General features: G+C 43.9%; 1 protein-coding gene across 1 annotated transcript in view; it reads left to right on the forward strand.

Annotated features, from left to right (window-relative positions):
• Positions 1-439: 439 nt before the first annotated feature.
• Positions 440-18,353, forward strand: part of PRDM2 (PR/SET domain 2) — a 126,708-nt gene continuing 108,794 nt past the window's right edge. Inside the window, exon 1 of the mRNA XM_066606720.1 lies at positions 440-527. The gene's annotated coding sequence lies outside the window, so the exon portion shown is untranslated. The remainder of the gene's footprint in view (positions 528-18,353) is intronic.

Raw genomic sequence — 18,353 nt, forward strand, 5'->3', positions numbered from 1 at the left:
ATGCACCCTAATGCATACCTAGAATAATACTGTGCACAACTAGACATTATGCCATTCTGGAGCCTGGGAAAGCTGGGTGGAGGCTTGAAAAAGTAATAAAGGATCTAACAATAAATAATATTAATGGTAGCAACAACATTCAATCCACTGAGAGAACTAGCATGTATCAGTGCCCATACCCAATGCTCAGTGCCAGCACCATCTACTTACATAATGCACATCTGCTGGCATGCCTCCTGCAGCAGATGTGCCCTAATAACCCACTTCCCATGCAAACTTGCTTCTCATGTTGGAAAATCTGCAAATCCTGTCCATTTTTCTAAACACAATCTTGGTTTCCCTTTTAACACAGTAAATAGACATAGCCCCTTTAAGATGAGCCCCAGCTGGTGCTGAAGCTGAGCATGCTGGGAGTACTATTCAGTCTGCAGGCCTGTGTGTGCTGAGGAGAATAGAATCAGCACTCATCGGGTTGCTGCTGTCAATGGAAGACTCTTGCAAGCTGCTGGGGACCGAACCCAGGACAGGTAGGTTCTCTGCTCCATGCTGCAGTCCCTCCCAGGTAATGGGACTCTATGCACAGGAAGGGGGAGGGGAAGGGGGTTGCTGGGCACAACACAGGGGCATAGGAACCCCAGGAAGTTGTCAAACAATCCTCATGATCATCAGCAGAATGCAAGGATTATGGGCTGTGCAATTAATATTCATGCACATGGAGTTCACTCCCCAGATGCTGTATACATGACTTTTATTGTAGTTGCAACATTGTGTGGACTGCAGCAGGGTTTGTGCAGGAAGCCTCCACTATAGTTGATAGTGTGTGTGAGCTGTGGCTTTGTTCATTTGTTCAGGCTTAAGGCTTTTTTTTTTCTTCTCTTCCACACTTTACAAGCAGGTCTTACTAGAATGTGATTTCCTTTGAGTTGTTGCAAAATGAAACATAGTAACTAATCTTGTAGGCAGGACCCGGGCAGCAAACAATATTATTTACACTGTATTGTTTATGGATACATGCTTTGATTTGTGGAGGAGACTCAAAATAAACATGTTTTTGCTTTTCCTATTTTGTTTCTTTTGCATTTCAGTAGGTTTATGCTGTTGGGGGGCCTTTTATTGTATCCTTTTAGAGAAATACTTGACATTATTGATGGGCATTTTCCCTGGCAGCTCTGAGAAAGACACACCTTTTTTTTTTTTAAGGCATCCCTTGCTTTGGATCATGTTTTAACGCTTCAGCAAACTGGATTCTTTTTTTGTGCTATGTGAATGGGGAAAAAAAAAATATTCTATTTTTGGATGTCGGATTTTTAAAAAATTCAGCTGAAGGAAATTTGTGCATTGTCCTTTTGTTTGAGTTTGTTACATTTAATGAAGAGAAAAGATATTTAAAAAAAAGGAATCCTGGTACTAGATCTTTTTAAGGACTCTTGGACACTAGCATTTTTTTGTTTTTAATCGTCTGTTGGTATTCTGTTAAACAGACTATATGGACACACATTATTATTCTGTGGTGCAACACACACAACTAAGATTTTTCACTGATTTGGTGAAAAAAACCCGAATTGAACGGACTATTCTGATGAATTTTAGGGCGCTTGGTGATTTTTCACACCTGATATCTGACTGAGGGCTTATTCACACGAGCAATATTCTTATGCGAGTTTTGTGTAATGCGCACAAAACTCGCACAAATATGCAATCTATTCTTTTGAATGCATTCATTCACATGGCAGCACGTTGTATCTTTGGGCGTTCTCTTGGAACATTTCGCCCAATGTTATGCATTGGACCTTAATTGACATCGCATGGCGCTCGTATGTCAGTGTAATGCGATGTTTCCCATTAAAGTCAATGAATAACACTTGTGATCCTATCACGGGCGTGCGGATAGCAATTTCACAAAAACCATGTAATTTCTACAATCAAAAACCCTTTGCATTGCTGTGAAAATCACATTGTCAAGCGCGATATTGGGACGAGTTTCTTTGCCCGATATCACGCTGGCCTATGTGAATATAGCGTGATTGTAATACGGTCAGATATTGTGCGTGAAGAGAACACCTTACTTACAATATGTTTATTCACGTGAGCTTTTTGACTCCCGTATTAATGGTCCGAGATTGAAAGAACGCTGCATGTCCTATTGGGCGATTCTGTTTAGAGAATTAACCATTATTTCCTATGGCAGCGAAAAAAAAAAAAATTGCATCTCCCTCGGAAGTAGATGCAATTTTTATATTAAAACAACGTGATTTCCCCCCCCCCCCCCCCATATGCGTGAAAATCACATCTTGCAGAGATGCAATGCGCTTTTCCTACAAAATGCATTTCTCTCACCGCAGAAAAGCGCCATATCAACGCGGATTGATATCGCAATTTCCCGTGTGAATGCATCCTACTGGACTAGATGCACTCATTAAGTCATTGGGGAGTGGAAAAAGAACGGACCGCACATGGATGCCATCCGTGTCTTGTCTGAAATAAAACAAGAAAAAAAAACCAAATACAGAAAAAAAGAATTGGGTTTATTTCAGTTTTTTTAGTTTTTTTTCTTTTTGCGGCCATGAAAAACACACAGGTCCAATCTTTGCGTATGATGCATGGATGTTTTTTTTAACACTAGTGTACACCTAGCCTCAGGAAATATAGATTGTAGCATCTAATTTACTTCGTGTTAGACGTCACAGGATGTGGAAAACAAATGAATCGCTTATTACACCCTATATGTAAGTGAAATTTCAATTTGTGTGACTGGATGCAATTTTTCTGTCGCACAGAGAAGATTGTGTCAACCCTGATATTATATAGGCATAAACTGTAATTATGGGATTTGCAGTGTTTGTTCCAGGTATCTCTGCTCCATGGAAAAAAATGTGTGAAATGAGTAATTTTGAATGTAGTGTGGGTGTAAATTGTGAATACATCTTTAAGTACTTTTCTGGTCCTGAAGCTTTCCAGCGGCAGGAGGTCCTTGAGTGTCTGCACTAGACAATGTGGCACAGCAGAATTTTAATAATTCTACTTGACAAAGGCCCCATGTCATATTCCTGGATTCTGCCTCAGAATACCAATTCACAGATACATATTGCAGTAGGGTGTTGTGACCGGCTTGTGCCAGTCCTGCCAAATTTGTATCCCTGTTAGAATCTACAGGCTTTTTGATACAAATGGTTACATTTTATAAATATTGACAGTACAAGTATATGTAAAAAAAAAAATTTTAAAAATAGGAAAAAAAAATAATTTTGCTGCTGCCAATCCCCTCGCTGAATTTATAGCCCAAGTCATATTATTCGCCTTTTAGATTGTTTGGTTACAGCAGATGCAGCAGGTATCTTACAGGAAGGAAGAGATGTGGTGAACTGTATAGACGGTTATACCAAAGTCGGTTTTTAACCAGGTCGCTACCAGGCCAATAGTTAATATTACGGGTTGTAACATGCAAAGAAAGGGTTAACGTTATCCTTGCCAGCTACTTGATTTAGTTGAAGACATTTAGGGCTTAATCAGAGAGTTTGATTTGCAGCATTTTCATTGTGTATGTTTTTAATGCCTGAAATGTATCCGTAGTCATAAAAAAAAAATGTAAAAAGGGCCCATTGGTGTCACTTTTTTCCAAAGTCTCCTGGCAAGTTGTGTACAAAAGGAAAAGAAAAAACCGTGAACACTGTTGTGCGATCCCATAGACTTTAATGGGAAATTTCAGTCTGTAAATACAGCTGACTATACGACATCCTTTTTTTTTTTTTTTTTTTTTTTACGTGAACGATTAGTGTGCAAAAATAAAAACACACTTCTGAATACACCAATAAGTGGTGTTGTGTGCTTTCTGTATTATATCCATGAGAAAATATGCATGTGAATAGGCCCTTAGTTAAAAGGGTTGTTCAGATCTAAAATACTGATGGCCAATCCTCAGGTTATGTCACCAATAGTAGATTGGCGGGGGAACGTCACCAGGGACCTCTGCTAATTAGCTGCTCTCTGGACTGGTATGCTTGTGCATTGAAATGAATGGGAAATTTAACTGCAATACCAAGCTTGACCACTGCAGTGGGAATGGCACTGTCTGCTTCCTGCAGAAAACAGTTCAGTGCACAAGCTCAGCAGCCCACAGAACAGATGATCAAAGAGGTCTCTGGCAACGTACCCTATTGCTGACAACTTATCCTGAGGGATTGGCTGTCAGTAGTTTACAATTGGACAACCTATTTAAAGGGACATTTTTCCAGTTTCCACCCGTCCATTGGGATAGATGATTAAAATTGATGGATTGGTGGGGATCTGACTGCTAGGACCTCCACCAATCCTGAGAACAGGGAGGGGAGGGGGAGTCTTATTTGTACCCCTTGCCCTCTGACCTGCAGTGCATCGCCGATCCGACCTGTATTATGTCAGATTCCATGCAGAGTGGCTGTGCACATTTCAATGCGGTGATTGCCGCAGCCGCGTCCCCATCCTGTGATGGTTTACTGTGTATATGTTTTAGGGATACCTTATGACTTTTATTTGTATCTTCCAAAATAGTCTTTTTGATTTTATTACATTATTAGATCAGGCAAAACATAAGATTTCAATTGAAATAATTTTAGTAAATGCCCCTTTGTCCAGATATTGCTGCTGCACACATGTTATGTATGGTTCCCCCTGAAGTTCTTTTGATTTCCCCCTCAGAACATCTCAGTACTGGTGAGAAGAAGCGCTTCTAGTGCACTAATTCTTATTAACTGGTCAACACAACTGCAATAATCGCTCTACCCATGTACAAGAGGATTCCGATCCTGGGACTGAGCGACAGAGCATATTACCCCCAACAATAAAGGGACCTTAAAGAGGCATTTAACTACTGCTGGCCTATGATCAGGGTAGGTCATCAGGGGGTCCACTGCTTGAGATTCCTGCTGATCGTTCAGATCGCTGCCAGATGTCAAAGCTGGAAGTGTAATACCTAGCTTCACTGCCATTTAAATCAATGGGAGCGCTGCCTCCTTTTACACTTCCAGCTCCCCAGTCTGGTCAGGTTCAGACATTTGGTCCTGATTGCAGTGAGGAGCTGGAAGTGTAATAGGGGGCAGCATTCCCATTGATTTAAATGGCAGTGAAGCCGGGTATTACATTTCCGGCGTTGATCACTTATGATAACATCCGGCCTGCTGCTCTGACAGAGGGCCAAACGATCAGCTGATCGGCGGGGATCCCGAGCAACAGGCCCCCATTGATGAACTATCCTGAAAATAGGTCATCACTAGTTAGTCTTGTCTACCCCTTTTAAGTAGAAAAAAAAAATTCTGTAACCTTTAGGGCTCATTCACATGGGCACTTATGCCTGTGGGTTTTTGTGTACGTAAAAACAGTGCGTATTTCCACACGCAAAAAAGTACGCAAAAGGGCCCATGTAATTGCTGTGTAGATACCCAGTGAATACGTATTTGCACCACTTTATTCTCTTCAATGGCGTATTGCGATTGGATCGCGTGAAAAAATACGCTTATGTGAACGAACTGATTGAAATCAATGAGTTCCATTCACTGTGTATCATGCAAGCCAAAATTGCATGCATAATACGCAGCGCAATTAACACTCATGGGAACGAGTCTTTAGTATCTAGACACAGGACCGGCTTGATGAGACACACTTCTCATGTAATTCTAGTTAAAGGGGTTGTCCAGGGTTAGAAAAACATGGCTGCTTTCTTCCATATACGGCGCCATCCTTGCCCACAGGGTTATGTGTGGTACTGCTGCTCAGGTCCATTGAAGTGAAAGGGAAGTGAGCTGCAATACCAGACACAACCAATGGACAGGGGTGGTGCTGTGTTTGGAAGAAAGCAGGCATGTTTTTCTAACCCTGGACAGGGGGAAGAGGGTCAGCTGTTCATTCTAGAGGACCTGTCCGTCCTTGTATTACACAGATAACCCATTGATATGAATGAGTATTGTATAATGCTTCAAGGGGTTGTACCAAAATTACAAGTTATCCTCCATCCAAAAGATAGGGGATAACGTGCTGATTGGTGGGAATCCCACCACTACAACCCCCACCAATCCTGAGTACGGGGGTCCTATGTCCCCCCTTTATCGTCACTGCAGGGATGCTTCTACCACCCGCAGTGACGTCGTATTGAATGGAGAGCTGGCTCAACATGTGCAGTCGACGTTCCATTCATTTCAATGGATCTGATGAATACCTGAATGCTTGTCACTCTATCTCCGCAGTCCCGTTGAAACTTAGTGGAGTGGTAGCGCTTGTGTGACCGTTACTCTTTAATCTCCTCCTACTATGAGGGTCTCAGGATAGGTCATTAATATCGGATCAGTGGGGTCCACTGCTCAGGAGCCTTGCCAATCATCTGACTGAAGGAGTTGCAGCACTTGGTGAGGCCTCCGCTGCCTCTACTCAGACCTATGACATTAAGTTCTTGGGTCACATGTCCTGAGTGAAGCTGACTCTCCTTCAAATGAAGAGTACAGAACTGCAATACCAGGCACAGCCACAATGAAATGTACAGCGCTATGCTTTGACAATCAGCTGTTGCTGGGCCTGTATGCTTGTGCACTGAACACATTTTTGCAGGAAGCGGACAGCTCCAGTACCACTGCAGTGGCTGGGTTTGGTATTACAGCCCCAGCTTGCATTGAAGTGAATGCAACTTGGCCTGCAATACCAAGCCTGGCCACTGCAGTGGGAGCGGAGCTGTCTGCTTCCTGCAGAATTCATAGTATGTATGGCCAAAAAAAGAAATGTCCATCCAGTTCAGCCTGTTTCCTCCCAATATTGATCCAGAGGAAGGCAAAAAAAATGCCAATGCGGTAGAAGCCAATCTTCATCATCTCATTGTATGAACACATCGACCCAGCAAACGGCTGATTGGCAGGCGTCCCGAGTGGCAGAGCTATATTATTGATGGGCTATCAGTAGTTTATAGCTGGACAACCCTTTAATGTGAAAGCTGATCATATGCTTTCATGTTTGTACTGCTAACAATTATAGCGTGACTTACTTACAAACTGTAGGTGGCCATGAATGTATCCGGGGTCAGTTATACGAGGATCGAATGTGATCTCAGGACTACTCGCAGGGATCTACTGTATTCCATATGGGGCACGGTCACCATTATCTTGGCGCTATATAGTGATATTACTTGGGTATGTTGCTATGTAGTGAAAATCCGCAGCATAGTGGATGAGATCTGAACACGGATTGCTACATTTTTGACCTGCGGTGCGGAATTTAAAACCGTAGCATGTTAATTCTCTCTACAGATATTCACCCTTTGCAGTGCATATAGTGAAATGTACGACGCTTGGGGTAAAATCTGCAGTAAAGGCCGTGATGGAATCCACAACAGATTCTTTATTTTCGGGTACATGTGGATATACGGCTGTTAGTTATGCTATGCATGGCGGTATGATCCTGAGAACTGTATGGCGCCTCTCCGAGTGAATGAGCCCTAAGACCGTCACTTCATAGTCTGGCTTAGTGCAGACCCTCCGGAGCAAGAGGCGACAAACTTATTAAGAGGCACATGCCTCCCAAAATTTGTTGTTTCTGGCCGCTTGTGCATCGGAGAGTCATATCTGCGCCAATTGTCAGCGCAAAGTCCCATGCATTTATGATTTCCCCCCCCCCCCTGTATTTTTAGGCACTAGTCGCATTATTTAGCCGCTGATCTCTGCTTCGTCTGCTAGTTTCCCAAGCACTCTTGTCACTGAGGGCTGTAATCTTCGTATCTGGACTTTTACCTGCAGTCTGTGAACTATTCTCCATTTACCTACTTAAAAAAAAAAAAGAAATCTGGGATGGGCCGGACGCGCCGTCTGTCAGGGGCCGCCGCATACCTGGATGGTAATTATAGGCAATGGCTGTATGTACGGTACTAAGAAGATTGGTCACAGTCTGTCTGTCGGGACGCCTGGCAGACCTGCTTGGAAAATGTCATTTCAGCCATTTGCTTCACTATGGGATGAAATTTTTAGGCAAATGCAAATTTTTTTTAAAAAGTCACCCCCCCCCCCCACCTCGCTGCAAATTTTTCACAACGCGATTACTTGAATCGTATCCGATTATTTTTGCGTATATGCTCCGTCCTGATGAGGGCTTCTTAGATTGGGAGGGCTGGAATCTTCATGTCCGTGACTGGATGAGTCGGTGCGTTACTTCAGCCTCACATGGGCATATTTGCACGCTGAAAGTAGATCCTATTGATTTCAATGGCTTTGTTCGCACTTCCGTATTTTGCGTGCGCATTTCAGGCATTCAAAAAAATAGATCATGCTCTGTCTTTTTTTTGGGGGGGGGGGGACGGCCTTAATAGATGTATATGAATGTGAGCGATTCGCAAGCCCATACACTCACAACTTGGTAGGAATATAGATAGAAAAGCCAGAATCCTGTCTGGAGGGGGTACAGAGGGATCTTTCTTTCCTTCGGGCAATATGCTATGGTTACACGTACATCCGCACGGAAAGGCAATCGCAGCCGCGATCATTCACAATTACTTTCCGCAGAGGATCACAGATCTACCGCAGCGGAATACGACCCATTGGTGTGAACCCGTGTTTTTTTTGTGTATTTGCACACCAAAGGTTCCCATAGAAGTAAATGGCGATGCACAAATGTGCGCAAAACACGCAATTAGATGTGCTGCGTAATTCCTCTGGGGGAAAAAACGCATCTGGAATCATTAAGACTAATTAGCCGTTTCAGTAGGTGCGTCTTTGTTTGTCACGCTCAAATGAACATGCCTTGCGGGCACAAAAAATACAGTAAAATCCGCCAATGCGCACACAAAAAAGCATTGTTCATTCCGTAAAAACGCAGCGGTCTGGCACACAAATACACGTATGTGCTGTGTCTGACACCGGCAATTTTATCTTGTGTGTTGCAAGACGGAAATGGTACCTATTGCTAAGGCCTCATGGTCACGGCTGGGTCAGATTCCGACTGCGGAACAGTGCAGCGGAATCGGACCCAGCGCCCCCCAGAGACCCTATACTCGCTTGTCCGGATCTGCGTCAAGGTCTCTGCCATCATGCATAACGCGCCGGAGCTGGGTGGTGACGCGACTTCCCATGATACTTATGCTGTGCCCACAGCCGAAGTATCGCTGGACGCACAGCTTCCATTGACTGCAATGGAAGTTGTCCGTGCGTTTTTCGGCACAAACTAGAACCCGTTGCGATTCTCGACGCAAGCGGAAAATCGCAGCTAATTTCCGTTCGTGGGCAATAGAGAATCAATTACCACAGCATGTCTATGGATAGTTATTGCTGCGGAATTCGCAGCGGGCGTCTGGCCGTGAATTCCGCAGCGATAATCCATCCGTGGGCATTAGCCCTTACAATGAGTTTTCTTTACACGTTTTCTTTTTTTTTTTTTTTTTTCTCCTTTCTCGGCGACGCTGCAGATAGACAATTTGGAGCGTCTCCCATTATTGGACGATATCGCCCATTATTTCCCATGGAAAAAATCATGTTGCGCTTACAAGTGCAGAGTGATGTGATGCGATTTACGCCATTATAGGTACTGGGACAACATGCAGTTTTTTTTTTTCTTTTATGTGCATGAAAAACATACGTGACACTCGCATGTACAGTAATGCGATGCATTACTGAAAAATTGCATGTGTGCAAGCTCTATGTTGGTCCAAGTTCAAATTTATGCGCCCAGAATATATAATCCATTTCCATATTTTATCCAGCATATTTCGATCGCGAAAAAATCAATGCAGTATGCTCTACTTTTTTGCGCATTTGTGCACTCAAGGTTCCCATAGAACTCAAATGAGGGCGCGCAATACGCAAAGAGATGCGTGAAACAATGCGTAATTCCACTGGGAAAAATACATCTGGAACTAATTAGACGGGTTGGCCATCTTAATTGATGCGTCTTTGTTTGCTACTCACAAATAAACGTGCCCTGCAGGTGAAAATAGTGTGGTGCAGCACACACGAAAAAAAAGGCTTATTCGGTGCGCAAAAGAGTTGCGCTGAAGTGAAGGCAAATACACCCATGCCTGTGGGACTCTGGCCTAATGCCGGAGTCACATGATCATATGCGCATTTGCACCCCGTTTTTCAGCATTACATCTTTGTATTCTGTTGTACTTTTTTACTGTACTTTTCATCCATGCATGCGCAAAAAATCCTGCAGAGATGGTCCCATATATTGGAATGGCTAATTAGCCTAATTAGTTTCATGTATTCTATTTCCCTGTGCAAATGTGCAGAAAATTAGAACATGATTCGTGAATTGCGCACACAAAATTCGTGTTCGTGAACGAACCCATTGAAATCCTCTAGTAATTTGAACAGTTTGTGATTATCGATGAAAATGTCAAAATTTTATTTCATTTTTTTTGGAAATCTTGTTTTTAAAAATGTAATTTCTAAAAACATCAAGCTTAAATATTTATTATACTTTTTATGACTTTTTTTAGTCATTGTAATGGCAAATGTGATATTTAACCCCATCCTGGCTGCTGGCAGCGGTTTTCCAGGAGTTGTGAAGATTTTGCTTTGATTTTTCCTTGCAGCTCCCGTTGGCGTTCTGCGAGGTCTCTGTAGCGGCTGATATCCTCCTGTGACTTGTGGGAGGGAGAGTGTGATGGAGCAGACGCTCTCTCTGGTGCTACTTGACATCTGCTTCAGGGAGCTGCCTCTCAATGGGTAAACATAGTACTGAGCAAGGTGTGATCCTTGGTACTTCTCCAGATTCTAGTCATCTCTACTGGATAGAACTCTTAAAGCGACACTATAGTGAAAAATGAAATAAAAATACCGGCATTGTGTATGAGGATCATTAATCCCATAATAGCATTGCAGTCCGGTAGATAAGAAAAAAATTGTCAACTCGGGCATTTTGGGGGATTTTTTTTTTTTTTTTAATTTGGAAAGTAATCGATTTGCAGATGTTACCTGTCAGTGAATGAAGTATTAGAAAATCCAGTATACACAAGCCTAATGCTGGTAATTGTTTTGTGGAGTTTATGTTGTGTGTCCCCTCCCAATATATTGTGCTTCCAAAACCCGAAATCCGGGGTCTTTCATAGGAGCCTTTTGTAGGGTCATTTAGAAGCCTGGACGCCTCTCTTGAGCGATGTAATATTACTTGGTATATCACTGATTACTCAGAAGGGTCGGTGATTCGGGGATTATTCCGATTGCCAGATTGGAGTTGGGAAGGAATTTTTTTTTTTTTTTGTCCCCTTAAGGCCCCCTGCACACAGGCGAAAATTCCGCGGCGGGATTTCCCGCAGAATTTCCGCCCGTGGCCGCTGCCATAGGATTGCATTACTAAACGCAATCCTAGGCAGACTGATGTGATTGGTCCGCGTGTAATTAGATGCAGAAAACAAATCGCGGCATGTTCTATTTTTGTGCGGGTCTCGCAGAGGCCCACACAGAAATGTCAGTGAAGAGCTGCCGGTGCCACTCTGCGCATGCGCCAGCTGGCTGGCAGCCGGTGCAGAGCGCAGAGAAGAAGACGCCGGGAGTGGGTAAGCCGCAGGCCTCTGCAGGGGCACGGGGCCGCATCCCGCTGCAAGAATTCCCGCAGCGAGATCTGACCCGGCCATCTGCAGGCAGCCTAAATCGGGAAAATTGGCTTCTACCTCATTGGGATTTATTGCCTTCCTCTGGATCAACATTGGGGGGTAAATGGGCTGAACTGGATGAACATGTGTCTTTGTACAACTTTAAAGGGGTTTTCCAGGGAAATATTATTAATCGTCAACATAGGTCATCAATAGTTGATCGGCCAGGGTCCGTCGCTTGGGACCCCGACCGATCAGCTGAGCGGGTGCATGCTGTCAGCGCTGCACTAACACAGAGGTTGGAGCGGAAGCCTCTGTGCAGTGGCTGGCGCTTGAAACTATAAGCACAACTCTTATTGAAATCAATGGGAGCTATGCCTGCAGTTACAAGCGCCAGCCACTACATGGGAGGTCAGCACAGAGACTTTTGTTCCAAATACACAGAGGTCTGAGCGGAAGCCTCCGCGCCGGCCTCCTTATAGTGGCTGACGCTCGTGCCTGCTCAGCTGATAGGTTGGATTCCTGAGCAATGGACCCCGGGCAATTAACTATTGATGACCGATCTTGATGATAGGTCATCAATAGTATTTCCCTCGAAAACCCCTTTTAAGGTTGAACAAAGACACATGTCCATCCAGTTCAACCTATTTACCCCCCAATGTTGATCCAGAGGAAGGCAAAAAAAACCAAATGAGGTAGAAGCCAGTTTTCCCCATTTAAGAAAAAAGAAGTCAAATCCATATGTATTCAACAGCCCCTTGTCCTGTAAACCCCTCACGAGAATGGGAGATGGTCACCTTGGACAAACGGAGATGCATCTGCCTGTCCTTTTTCTTTGAAGCTTGCAGAACTTAGGTGTCAAATCCAAACTCCTCTCCAAGGATGATACCGTAGCTTTTCCTCCCCAGAGCTCCTCCTGCAATAAAACGTCTTTCCCATTTCATAGGGCCCACACTATAAACCAAGTTAGCACGGGGACGTGTGTGTGTGTGTGTGTGTACAATAGATTTTTGGAGGATCTGCCACCATACCTTGACCCCCACACCCCCTTGCTTTTTTTTCCCTTTTCAGTGTGTCTGACCCATAAATGGGACCCCAAAGAGCTGGGGCTTACACAGATCTTCATAGAGATTTGTCTACTTGTTATGGTGTATGCCAGGTAGAACAGGTGGGAATATAAATGCCCCTTGATTTGGGATCTAAATGTTGAGGTGTGCCTCCCATATCTGCTAAAGGGGTGGGTTGGACTATTCCTTGATCTCCACTCAAGTGTAGAGTGAACCGAAGCAGTTGAACCATGTTTTGCATCGAACTTTGCTAAAACTCGAACAAGTAAAGTTCAACCCGAAGCAGCATTCTACTGGTTGTGTTCACTGTACTCTAGTCCTAAACACTGGTGTATAACACTCTCGAAGGACTCATGTTATCACCGCGTTGCACGGACATGTGATATGCAGTGAATGGTATTAATAAAAGTCAATAAACTTTTATTGATCCATGCACACTGGTGTGTGGACGCTACGTATGGGCAGCATACGTATTCCCGCTCTAAAAGGCCTCATGCCCACCGCCATGTGCGTAAAACGCAGCAGCCATTCGCTCTTCTGGCTCTCTGCAGAGATGGCTGCGCATGCCCACTTCCGAGCTCTGATTCAGAGCGGGGTTGCATAACAAAACGACGCTCATACGCAATGTATTACGTGTGGACAGCGTTTGCATGCGCTGCCTATACAGATGTAGAGGGCTCAAGCTGCGTGGTAAGCAGAGAAATCGCTGCAATCTATTTCTCGTGCGTATGTACATGCAGTGTCTTCACGCACATGTGCATGGATCAGTGAAAGTCCATTGGCTTTAATTGACTATTCACCGTGTATTACGCAGACATTCAACGCACACGTAATACACTGCTGTGGACATCAGCCCCTTTTGGGCGCAGTCTTTTTTTTTTTTTTTTTTCTTTTTTTTTTTTTTTTACCCCCTATGTTTGGTTTCTCTTCCTCACTTTCAAAAAGATCATGACTCAAATTTTTTTTTCGGCAACATAGCTGTCTGAGGGCTTGTTTTCTGTGGGCCGACTTGTATTTTTCAGTGGTACTCTTAAATGTACCTTATTATGTACTGAAAAAAAAAACAATTTCTAAGTGAAGTGGACCCCCCAGCCCACCAATTATGCTCGCAAAAATGACAATATAATTGTGGTATTGTCGTAATCACACCGACAATATAGTTGTTGTTTTCTGTTACCATCTTTTTATTAAGACTTTTCTTAGAGACAGAATGTCCAAGATGCACAGTTCTGGTGTGTTTTTTTTTTTTTTCTGATGACATTTACCATGCGGGATAAATCAAGAATTATTGTGATATATCAGACTCTTATAGACGTGGTGGTACCAAATATTAACTTTTTGGGGGTTCTTTTTTTGGTCCCCATATGGGATTTGAACTTGTGGTTAGTTGATTGCTTATACCATATACTGCAATACTTCAGTATTGCAGTATATTGTATTTTTGCTGATCCAGCTTAATAGGCAGAAATACATGGCAGCCCTGGGTGGCCCTCAGAAGGTCCCTGGCTTTCATGACAATTGAACAGCTCCTCACGATTTCTTTTTGGAAGGGGTCAGCTGTTTGGGACCCTTGAAGTATTTTGAATGCCTCTGTCAGAATTTAAAGGATTAACAGCTATGATCTGTGTGATCATTGATTGTGGCTGTAATGGGCAAGAACAGCTGGCACCCACCATGTATGAATCAGCCTTGGCTACTGGGCCCATTCCATACAAACCCCACCGGCGGAGGGCATACATGCATGCCCTTTATCGTTAAGGAGTTAGTGTCCTCTGTACTAAGTAAAACAAAACTGGGGTCTTCAAGAAAAGCTCAAGCAGCCATTTTCATTGCAGAGAATTTAGTATATTGTCAACCAAGTTCCGTTGACGCTGTATTGTGGGGACGTGTTTTTTGTCGCTTTCATTTCCTTGCTGGTGGAGCCAGTCTGGGGCATTTGACCATTTTCACGGTTCATAAGCTTTAATGGAGAGTGATTTGCACACCGGGAATAAGAACTAATTCGCAACATGGTTGGTGCGACCCCACTAATTAGACCTCCGCTATTGAGGTTATTTCTAGGGTTGGAGTTGGCCATTTTAACTTGCTTATGAGTAACTCGTTTATGATGGTTGCACTAAGCGTCCTTTTAGATAAGCTGATTCTCGTTTGAGCGAGTGACGTTATCGTCGGCTTGTTCGCTCTCGTGCCGCCTGCCGTTGCAGGCAGATACGTCGTTGGCTCGCCTTTAGACTGAACGATTATCGTTCACTGTCATTCGTTTGGATAATTGTTCGAATGAATGATTGAAGGGACTAAAATTAGTCGGAAGGCGACCCCAAGGGACTATCTACATGCACAGCACTACTACTATGCTGCGGCCTACTGGGACCAGGCCAGCCACTGCCATGTGAGTGACCGAAACCTGGTTCTGGCTGTAGGTAATCTGTTCTAGTTGCTTGGGATGAGCAGTCCTCTTTCAGCGAAGAGGGGATGTTCTCTAATAGGCAGTATACCCCGGCGGGCCACCTGTCCTGCTCCATGGGGCATCCTGGAGGGCCCCTTCTACATCCCCACCCCGATCGCCGCGGGAGCCTCCAACAGGAGAAGGAACGTGGCTGACTGATTTTTCTTTTTCCGCCTTGGATAGGCAGCACCAGAGGATTCGGAGGTTTGACCCTTTTTTCCTCCCACATTTAGAGGTTATGAGGATCCTAAATCTGAGTTTGTAGACCTCACATTGATGGCGGACTACGGTCAGATCTAGAGACCGTTATCTAATAACTGGCCCGCTTTACAATGCTTTCGCATGGGCTCCACATATAAAAGCGTAGTGCAGGGGGGAAAAAAACAGGAGCAGTTGCCCTTAGCAACCAACCAGATTATTGCATTTTATGGCAGCTGATTGGTTGCTATGGACAACGCCCCGGTCCATCTGGTTTCCATGAAGGTGGCTTGGCGTCACGTAAAGGTATCAGAGCCGTGGCAGACATGACAATGTTGGGAAACATAATTATTGGTCTCACTATACAGTGTGGTTTGTGTGTGGAGATCAAATCACAGAAAACGGGTCATTAATTTATGGTTTTTATGTTCTCATTCGTGTTTGTTCGCCGTCCATTTTGAGGGCTCGTTCACGCAAGTGTATTTGCGCAGCGCATTACGCCGTGAATAGAACCCATGTTTTCACGTGATGTGCGATCGCATGGAAAAAAAAGCGTTCTTTCCTAAAATCAATGGACTTGCATAAATACGCACAACGTACGCAGAAAACCTAAGCGACTAACGAGAATAGCGCACTTCTCGTACGACGGTCAGTTTCTGCAGGACCAAGTCATTGTTGGCTTGTTCGCTTGTTGAATCGTCTAGATAGCGCTCAGGTAGGAATGTGTAACGCTGAATGATCCTCAACGATGATTTGCCGATCCAAACGGGCCACGTGAGCGCGCTGGTGATGACGTCACCGTCTCATTCGCTCGTGCTAAGGAGAATCGCGCCATTATCCTCCAGCGTAGGACTTGATAGACTCGTCTGGACTGTGTAATCCGCTGTGCCGTTCTGTCCGACTACAATGTCTGAAACAAGAGGAAACTTGTTGAAACGGGAGACCGGAGATTGTACCTTTTTGGTTTTCGTTTGACTACTATAAGCCTGTGATTCTGTCGTGCTGCCTTATTCGCCATTACTGATGGAACCTGGGCAAGAAATCATAGACTGTGTTCAAAACGCAATGCGAACCCACCCTAGATGGTGACTTCCTATTGGTTTGTGCGAATGAGATGGTTGGCAGCCATTTTGTATGTTCCATCAGTATTTCTATTGGACATTGGTCTGCAGGTTGTAGCTGAATTAAAGTTGGGGTCCACATGTTTTAGGCTGTTGGGTGTCGTCCTCTCGACCCTAGTGTAGCTTTGATCTGCCATAGAGGATCATGAGGGGTCTGCTGCACATCTTTATGCCTACAGTTTAAAACTCATATTAGGGGGAATTTTAGAAGGCTTTGCGCCAAAAAGCTAGTTTAAAAAAGTTGCTAAATTTAACCTGCATAAAAATGTTGCGGCTCTTCTGTGCTGGCCTCACTACTTTTGGGGGAAATGGGTGGGGTTTGTTGGGAGGGTCGTGGCTACCCAGACAGATTTATGTATAATTTATCCAGAAACTGACGTTCATTATATATAATTATCTTAGAAATGAGCCTCGTGTGGCGCAGAATGCTAAGGCAGCAGATATGCAGTCCTAAGCTCTTGCTCACAACCTGAAGGTTGTGGGTTCAATCCCCGCTTGGTTCAGGTAGTGAACTCTGCCTTCCATCCTTAAAAGCGCTGCAGAATAAGTTGGTGCTATACAAATAACAAGATTTATTTTATTAATGCCCGTCAGAAATGCCGGGTTTAGTAAATGTCCCCCATTGTTTGTCACAAAAGTTCTGGCATTTTTTTCAGTTTTGAGGCATTATCAGGTTGAACTGGGGTGGACATCACAGCTGTCCAGAATTGTTTCTTTTTTTTTTTTTTAACCGTATGCATGGTATAGATTTAGATCCATTTTCAATATAAAAATGTATGTTTTTTTACTGTTAACCCTCTTTTCTTAAAAAGGTTCAATACTTTTTTTTTTTTTTTTCCCCCTTCTTTTAAAGGGCTACTCCGGAGACTTCAAATCGCTTCACCACCATTTGGTTCTTCCTGCTTGCTGCTGACCAGAACCTGTGACCGCTGCAGCCAATCACTGGCCATAGAAGGTCATTGCTGTGGTCCATGATTGGCTGCAGCAGTCACATGTCCTGGCTAGCAGCAATCAGTAAGAACTGAATGGTGGTAAAGCAAATTTAAGTCTCCGGAGTACCCCTCTAAGGCATTTGATCAGAAAAAAAACATAAGTTGAGCGTATGGAAATGAACAGCTATAAGTTTTTTCATTGACTGTAATGTAAAAAATAAATGAAATGGTAAACGTTGCTGTAATGGCTCACTCACATATGGGTTTGCGTCCCACGCATTACGCACGTATTTTTTGCATAAAATACATACTACATGACAAATACGTATGTACATGAGTATTTTCTCCATATGCTCAATCCCATATCGGGTTGGGATATGGCGGAATAAGACTCAGGATACGATACAGCAGATGAAGTAACCAAAAATGTAAAATACTTGAAACCGCAAAATACGTGCAAGCAATTGGATTGTTTGATTACGTTTAACCCACTATAGCTTGTGGGTCTGTTAAACGCTATGTTTGATCCATCTTTTGGAATAAAAACATGTCTGTGTCATGTATGATCATATGACCGTATGGAAGGGCCCTTAAATGGGCTCAAGAGTAGCATAATGGGGAGAAAATGGTTTTCAGCAAACCTAAAAGCCTGAGAGTGAAGCGAGACAATGCGAGGAGCCCCCTGCAGCCGAGTCCACCCGCGATTTTGCTGCAAAATTGTGTGTCCGTTGGCCACCATGGATGGATTGGGCTTCGGCAGTGTATGGAACTAGACTGTTGCTTTACCGAACTGATTACAGTTCATATCAACAGGAGTCAGGAGCAGAGATAGGAGGCGCTGTTTGTCTGGATCCCCGCTGTAGAGCTGCGTATCCTGCAGTGTTGCTGTTTTTCTGTTACTGAGTGGCTACCATGTTCCTTTCAGATCACAGGGAACACAGTAAGGCTGCTTCCACATCTGTGTTGGGGGTTCAGCTTCCTGCTCCAGGGAGCAAGAAAAGGGATCTACTGGCTGAACGGATCCGTCTTTTGACGGAACAGAACAGCGCCTAATGG

This window comes from Eleutherodactylus coqui, chromosome 6 (genome assembly GCF_035609145.1).
Source record: "Eleutherodactylus coqui strain aEleCoq1 chromosome 6, aEleCoq1.hap1, whole genome shotgun sequence".
NCBI lineage: Eukaryota > Metazoa > Chordata > Amphibia > Anura > Eleutherodactylidae > Eleutherodactylus > Eleutherodactylus coqui.